This window comes from Rhinopithecus bieti, unplaced genomic scaffold (assembly GCF_001698545.2).
Source record: "Rhinopithecus bieti isolate Rb0 unplaced genomic scaffold, ASM169854v2 scaffold_10548, whole genome shotgun sequence".
Taxonomy (NCBI): Eukaryota; Metazoa; Chordata; class Mammalia; order Primates; family Cercopithecidae; genus Rhinopithecus; species Rhinopithecus bieti.
In genome coordinates, this window is record NW_016806834.1 from 1,288,896 (window position 1) to 1,297,189 (window position 8,294).

The 8,294-nt window shown below is 44.4% G+C and overlaps 1 protein-coding gene across 1 annotated transcript in view; it reads right to left on the bottom strand.

Moving 5' to 3' along the window:
* Positions 1-8,294, bottom strand: part of GABPB2 (GA binding protein transcription factor subunit beta 2) — an 80,508-nt gene that overhangs the window by 2,498 nt on the left and 69,716 nt on the right. The window lies entirely within an intron of this gene.

Below are 8,294 nucleotides of genomic sequence, written 5' to 3' on the forward strand. Positions count from 1 at the left end.
AGTTTCTTTCATTTTTTTTTTTTTTTTTTTTTTTGAGATGGAGTCTTGCTCTGTTGCCCAGGCTGGAGTGCAGTGGCGCCATCTCCACCTCCCGGGTTCAAGCGATTCTCCTGCCTCAGCCTCCCGAGTAGCTGGGATTACAGGGATGTGCCACCATGCCCGGCTAATTTTTGTATTTTCAGTAGAGACGAGGTTTCACTATGTTGGCCAGGCTGGTTTCGAACTCCCAACCTCAGGTGATCTGCCCCAGTTTGGCAGCTTTTTTTTTTTTTTGAGACGGAGTCTCGCTCGGTCACCCAGGCTGGAGTGCAGTGGCGCAATCTTGGCTCACTGCAAGCTCTGCCTCCTGCCTCAGCCTCTTGAGTAGCTGGGACTACAGGCGCCTGCCACCATGCCCGGTTAATTTTTATATTTTTAGTAGAGACGGGTTTTCACCATGTTAGCCAGGATGGTCTCAATCTCCTTACCTCGTGATCTGCCTGCCTCGGCCTCCCAAAGTGCTGGGATTACAGGTGTGAGCCACTGTGCCTAGCCCTCAGTTTCTTAAATGCAAATCTGAGATGAAATAAGCTGCCCAAGGCTAGTGAATAAAATAGCATTCTGACAAAAGGGAAACCACAGAGGAAAGTATACTAATTAACTCAATGCAGAAATTGTAATCTTAGAAAGAACAATTTTAGCCCGGGTGCCATGGCTCACGCCTGTAATCCCAACAGTTTGGGAAGGTAAGGCAGGTGGGTCCCTTGAGCTCAGGAGTTCAAGACCAGTCTGGACAACATGACAAAACCCTATCTCTACCAAAAATACAAAAATTAGCCGGGCATGGTGGTGCGCACCTGTAGTCCCAGCTTCTCGGGAGACTGAGGCAGGAGTATTGCTTGAGCCCTGGAGGTCGAAGGTCGAGGCTGCAGTGAGTCAAGATCATGCCATTGCACTCCAGCCTGGGCAATAGAGTGAGACCCTGTCTTTAAAAAGAAAAAAAAATGCCGGGTGCGGTGGCTCACGCCTGTAATCCCAGCACTTTGGGAGGCCGAGACAGGCGGATCACGAGGTCAGGTGATCAAGACCATCCTGGCTAACACAGTGAAACCCGGTCTGTACTAAAAATACAAAAAATTAGCCGGGTGTGGTGTTGGGCGCCTGTAGTCCCAGCTATTTGGGAGGCTGAGGCAGGAGAACGGCGAGAACCTGGGAGGCGGAGCTTGCAGTGAGCTGAGATTGCGCCAGTGCACTCCAGCCTGGGTGACAGAGCAAGACTCTATCTCAAAAAAAAAAAAAAGGACAATTTTTACAAGTGTGTGACTCTGCAAAGTCAACCTATTTTTACAACTATATGATGAGGATAATACCCACCTTGCAAGATGGGTATTTATATGTATATGCAGAGTACTTAGCACATTGCCATACATGTAGCAAAATCTTTTTTTTTTTTTTTTTGAGACGGAGTCTCGCTCTGTCGCCCAGGCTGGAGTGCAGTGGTCGGATCTCAGCTCACTGCAAGCTCCGCCTCCCGGGTTTACGCCATTCTCCTGCCTCAACCTCCCGAGTAGCTGGGACTACAGGCGCCCACCACCTCGCCCGGCTAGTTTTTTGTATTTTTTAGTAGAGATGGGGTTTCACCGTGTTAGCCAGGATGGTCTCCATCTCCTGACCTCGTGATCCACCCGTCTCGGCCTCCCAAAGTGCTGGGATTACAGGCTTGAGCCACTGCGCCTGGCCCGTAGCAAAATCTTAAAGCAAGGTGGCTATTGTTATTATTTATAATATTGGGCCCTATCTCAAACTTTCCTTTACAGCACTACCCTTAAACTTTAGGACTGGTTATAGGAGCAGACTGCAACCCCACACTTTTGTTCAGAAGTCTCCTGTAGTCTTAACTTACTCTATTACCTATCAGATGTCTTACACAAGCCTTACATAGTTGTAGTTATCACTAGATTGCTCCCACTTCAGCCTTCACCTGTATTTTTTACCTATTGATCTCCTTGGAGTAGAGGGTTCTTTTTCACAGAGGAATGAACTCTTAGGAAAGTTGCCCTAGTTCATGATATTTCCCATTATTTAAGAGTATCACCCAGCCGGGCACAGTGGCTCACGCCTGTAATCCCAACACTTTGGGAGGCCAATGCGGGTGGATCACCTGAGGTCAGGAATTTGAGATCAGCCTGGCCAACATGGTGAAACCCCGTCTCTACTAAACATACAAAAATTAGCTGGGTGTAGTAGTGCATGCCTATAATCCCAGTTACTAGGGAGGTTGAGGCAGAAGAATCACTTGAACCTGGGAGGCAGAGGCTGCAGTGAGCTGAGATTGTGCCACTGCACTCCAGCCTGGGCAACAGTGTGAGACTCTGTCTCAAAAAAAAAAAAAAAAAAAGCATCACCCATCAGAGAACTCTAGGTTCCTATCTCTCCAGTTCCCCCCAACTTTCCCATCTTGATAATTTCTCTCACCAGGATTTAATTCAACAAGATTTTTAGTTCTTTGGTTCTTAAGGCTCCTCAAGTTCCTGCCTTTTTTTCCATCAGCACAGCCAAGACTATATATATTGCTTAAGTGCCTGCCAGAATTACCTTCTATTAGTTGAATATGTGCACAGGATTTGCTGACTATATGTATTTACCAAAAAGAAATTATCTGCATATACCCTAGTACATGGTAGGTAACCAATTTCCTAAATATTGACTTTGAGAACTTGCTGGAGATTCCAGTCGCTGAACACAGATGCTTATATGTCCTTAACTTTGGACAGGCTCAAAGCTAATTTTGTAAAGAAAGGTATCCTTCTTGCCAACAAAACAGCTTTTCAGAACTCTGTACACTAGATGGGACACCCATCTTGCTAGTCAAATTGGTTTGTTCACCCCTGGCTATCAATGGGGATTGTGCTACTACCAGACTGACCCTCCTATTTTTAAATACAAATGTGTGCTGATTTTGGACTAAGATAGCAGCAAGCACCCTATTAACCAAGAATAGCTGAGAAGCTGGCAAAGTAAATCTACTCTTTCCAAGCACTCCTGAATCTGATGTTTTTCCCCATACATCTCAGCATTGACTTTACTCCCACACAAGGCACATAATCATTTTCTTCAGCTACTTTTCTCCTCCCTTAGTTGTTTGCTTTTAGGGAAGGGAGTGGGGGATGAGAGAAAGAAGGAAAATGTACATTTAACAAGTCAGTCAAAAGCTCTCCTAATTCTCATTTCATTTCTTACCTCAACTTGCTCTGCCTGTCAAGAATACCACGCTGAGAGAGGTGGATAAGGAAAAGGCAGTGGGCATGCATGGGTTAGTAGATCTATACCCCTCCCCCTTCAATTAGCTCAGTTGGACAGGGAAAATGAGCTCTGTGGTTCACTTGTGATCAGAGAATAGATACAAATTTTTGCCCAGGAGATGAGAACAAATTCAATGGCACCCTGAAATGGTCAGCTCTGACATTTTATTGAGAAACATTTTATTTTAAATGATAGTACAAAACTGTATATATAATATAGATCTGTATAAGTATATATATACATACAAATGCTCATACACATATACACACAAACTTGCTCATCAGAATAAAACCCTATTCTAAATAAAGAAGTATATTTAAGTTTTTCTAAAAATATGCTGTATATAAAGCTGTCAGACAACCTGAAAAACTGAGGACATTGTGAGAATAGTCTGGGCACATCCCCCCAACAAACACCTGCCCCAGTACACACCCAAATGGCCTTGACAGAAGGACAGCACATGGGGCAAAGCCAGGGAGAGAGCTGCTACCATCATTGTTGCTATAACAAGATGTCTAAAGCCAACTAGGAAGCACAGGATATAGAAGGTGACCTAGATTAACTTTCAGAAACAAACCACCTCAGAATAAACAAAAAATATGTGGTAGAGAAGGAGGAGAATGGAGAGAGAAAAGACAAGCCCCAAAGATTAGAAATGACCTACTAACTAAATTCGGGTGCCTGGGAAAGCCTCAATGAGAGAGGAACAATAGAATCACGAAAGCAGAAAAGGTAGGGGGAGGGGGGATAGGGAATCACAATTTCCTGCCACTAACATGCCAAACTGCTACTGTAGAGTCTAGGAATGTCACCTCCCCCCCTAATACTAAAGAGGCTAAAAAATAAAATAAAAATTTACAAAGGGCAGCATCAGAGACTAAAAAAAAAAAAAAAAAAAAAAAATGGCATAGGAAATAAGAGTAGTACTCAGAAGGGGGAAATAGTCACCACATAAAATAGAGATAGATAAGAGCCTAGAGTGCATTCAGGTGGTCATGACATATAGTCCATTCTAAAGCTCCTTTTCTAGCCATCCAGAGATGGGTCTGCACAAGGAGTAGAGAAGAGGAAGCCTTCTCTAATAAATTAGGACAAAAACTGATTCCCACTCCACATTAAACTTTCAGGAAGAGTTCAGTAAGTGCCTCAAATTTTCCAGCTCTGGAGGTCTGTAATGATAGGAGAGAGCCACACAAGCTTTCTTAAAATGGTCATCATCATACTGGTGAGAAAAAAAAAAAGAGGCTGGGCACGGTGGCTCACACCTGTAATCCCAGCACTTTGGGAAGCCGAGGAGGGCAGATCACGAGGTCAGGAGTTCGAGACCAGCCTGGCCAATATGGTCAAAACCTGTCTATACTAAAAATACAAAAATTAGCTGGAAGTGGTGGTGTGCACCTGTAATCCCAGCTACTTGGGAGGCTGAGGCAGAAGAATCGCTTGAACCTGGGACATGGAGGTTGCAATAAGCCAAGATCATGCTACTGCACTCTGGCCTGGGCAACAGAGAGAGACTCTGTCTCCAATAATAATAATAATAATAATAAATAATAAATAATAAAATAATAATTTTCTCAAGTGAATATTTCTTTTTTGTCTTTTTTTTTTTTTTTTTTTTTTGTGAGCACACTGGCGTCCGGGCTCTTTTTTTTTTCTCACCAGTATGATGATGCGCCACCACCCCCAGCTAATTTTTGTATTTTGAGTAGAGACTGGGTTTTGCCATGTTGGCCTGGCCTCAAGTGATCCTCCCGCCTCGGCCTCCCAAAGTGCTGGGATTACAGGCGTGAGCCACTGTGCCCGGCCAGCAGCTTTAGTTTATTTTATTCTATTTATGTGTTTATTTTTTTGAGATGGAGTCTCGCTCTGTTGCCCAGGTGATCTGTTGCAGTGGGGCGATCTCGGCTCACTGCAAGCTCTGCCTCCCGGTTTACCCCATTCTCCTGCCTCAGCCTCCCAAGTAGCTGGGACTACAGGCACCTGCCACTGCGCCCAGCTAATTTTTTGTATTTTTAGTAGAGCTGGGGTTTCACCATGTTAGCCAAGATGGTCTCGATCTCCTGACCTCATGATCCACCCGCCTTGGCCTCCCAAAGTGCTGGGATTACAGGCATGAGCCACCACGCTTGGCCAGCAGCTTTATTTTAAAGTAGACAACCATCCTAAGCTTGAAGTTTCTCATGCTCAAGCACCAACTCTGATCCATTTGTCTGCTTTTCCTTTTTCTTTTCTTTTTTTTAGACAGAGTCTCACTTATTGCCCAGGCTGGAGTGCAGTGGCACAATCTCAGCTCACTGTAAACTCCACCTTCTGGGTTCAAGCAATTCTGCTGTTTCAGCTCCAGAGTAGCTGGGACTATAGGCGTGTGTCATCATGCCCAACTAATTTTTGTATTTTTGGTAGAGACGTGGTTTTGCCACGTTGGCCAGGCTGGTCTTGAACTCCTGACCTCAAGTGATCTACCCGCCTCAGCCTCCCAAAGTGCTGGGATTACAGGCGTGAGCCACCATGCCCTGCCATTTTTGTCTGCTATTTGATTCTTAATAATCCAACCTTGCCAATAAGCCAGTTGGAATCCTCTAACCCAGAAGATCTAAGCAGTATTTCCCCAACTTCTATGACTAATCCAGAAAGACATACAAAATCATGAAATGGTATTGCCATTAATGTATTCAATATTTAATTTCTAATTACTTCAAAGCATCCTCACTTGCCATTCTCTCCATGGCAATACAATTGGAGATCAAATCCTATTTCCCTTATCTGGGATGCCAAGAGGACTGTTCTGAGTAAATAAAAATGAATGCCTTTTTCTTATGTTTTTTCAGATACCTCCATTCTCTCCCTCTCTACCCCAGCCTCTCCTCTAACAAACTCCCCTGTCTCAGAGACCCATCATAAAAAATGACTTGGCCTGTATTAGAGATTTTGGGGGTTGGGGAGGTAGGAATGATAGATTCTGCAGAAAGAACAATAAGATCTGCTAAAGAATTCCCCCCAAAAAGTGGTGACTATATACTCAGAAGGGCATGTTAGATGGACATTCTCTGCCTTTCGTCAGTAGCTATCCCAGAGAGTGAGCTAGTTGGGCCTGAATATCATCTGCAGAGTTAACCTCCTCCCCCTTAATGGGCGGGGTGTGGGGGAAGAGGGATTAAAGTCAATATATGCACCGAGAACATAAATAAAAGATATCTAAAATGGTACTTGGTTCCTCTATCATTAAAGTAAGGCTCCGAAATCCCACACATAACAGCTTCTTGTTAGCACCTGGTTCCCAAAGGGACTCAGAAAAAATAAAAACATTGCAAACAGGAAAAGATTATTTGACAGTAGATAGAACAATTTCATCATCACCCTTACCTAGGCTACTCCCCCTCACATTTCCCTGTCATCCCCAACAGCCCAGAATATTCTCCAATCTGGGAAGTGTTCAGTATCAGACCTGTGGAGAAAACCTAGCTAAGGTGGCCAGTAGCCAAGGTTAATTCCCAAACTGATATTTTTGCCTATAAATCTCTAATAACCAATTCTGTTTGTTAAATATGGTTTTGGGAGTTAAGTTTTCAGTCTATTTTGAGACCCAAATGATTCTGCTCCTCTGACAACACTCCAGCAAATTACTTCACTAATCAAGGTAAACAGAACCATGTTAACTGTCAGGTTTTTTTCCAAATTAAAAATGCATGTTTTCCCCATGACTGCTAATTAAGAAAACCATATTCTAAACAGTCATTCAAATGTTTACTTGGTACATCTCCCTCTGGTTTATTCTAATTTATAACAAAGCAAGCAAGTCTAGAATGAGGAGGGCCCAGTTTCAAAGGCAATAACCTCTGTAATGTAACCTGTTCATAACTTTTCTCTCTCCATCTATATTCCCTTTCTTTGGGAAAAACTCCATGCTGACATACAAAGAAAACCCAGCAGGTGGCCAGGTGTGGTGGCTCACACCTATAATCCCTGCACTTTGGGAGGTCAAGAAGGGCGGATCACCTGAGGTCAGGAGTTGAAGACCAGCCCAACCAACATGGAGAAAGTTCGTCTCTACTAAAAATACAAAATTAGCCGGACATTGTGGCGCATGCCTGTAATCCCAGCTACTCGGGAGGCTGAGACAGGAGAATCGCTTGAACCCAGGAGACAGAGGTTGTGGTGAGCCGAAATCATGCCATTGCACTCCAGCCTGGGCAACAAGAGCGAAACTCCGTTTAAAAAAAAAAGAAAAGAAAAGAAAAAGAAAACCCAGCAGTTAAACACTTTCCAAAAGTGGGCAGAGGAAGTGTAGGCATAGTGGGAGAGAAAGGAAGAAGACAAAGTAGCCAGAATCTTTGGTCCTTTATGGCACTGATAGTTCTTATTCCCTTTGTCAACACACACTGAGCACCCTATAAGGCACAAAGCTCCGTAATAGACCAAGCTTAAGGAAACAGCAATTTACTCATGCCAGATCAAAAGGAAATAAAACTAAACAACATCATCAGCATTTACCTGCAACCCCCTTTTTGTTGCACATAAGAGGATAAGATATAAGCTCCACAGAAAAGCATAATACGTCCTAAATGACACTTAGAAAATTCAACAAAGTTTGATAAAGAGTCTAGGCTGGGCTTGGTGGCTCATGCCTGTAATCTCAGCACTTTGGGAGGCTGAGGCACGCGGATCACCTGAGGCCGGGAGTTTCAGACCAGCCTGACCAACATAGAGAAACCCTGTCTCGGGCCGGGCGCGGTGGCTCAAGCCTGTAATCCCAGCACTTCGGGAGGCCGAGACGGGCGGATCATGAGGTCAGGAGATCGAGACCATCCTGGCTAATACGGTGAAACCCCGTCTCTACTAAAAAATACAAAAAAAAAACTAGCCGGGCGACGAGGCGGGCGCCTGTAGTCCCAGCTACTCGGGAGGCTGAGACAGGAGAATGGCGTGAACCCGGGAGGCGGAGCTTGCAGTGAGCTGAGAGCCGGCCACAGCACTCCAGCCTGGGCGGCAGAGCAAGACTCCGTCTCAAAAAA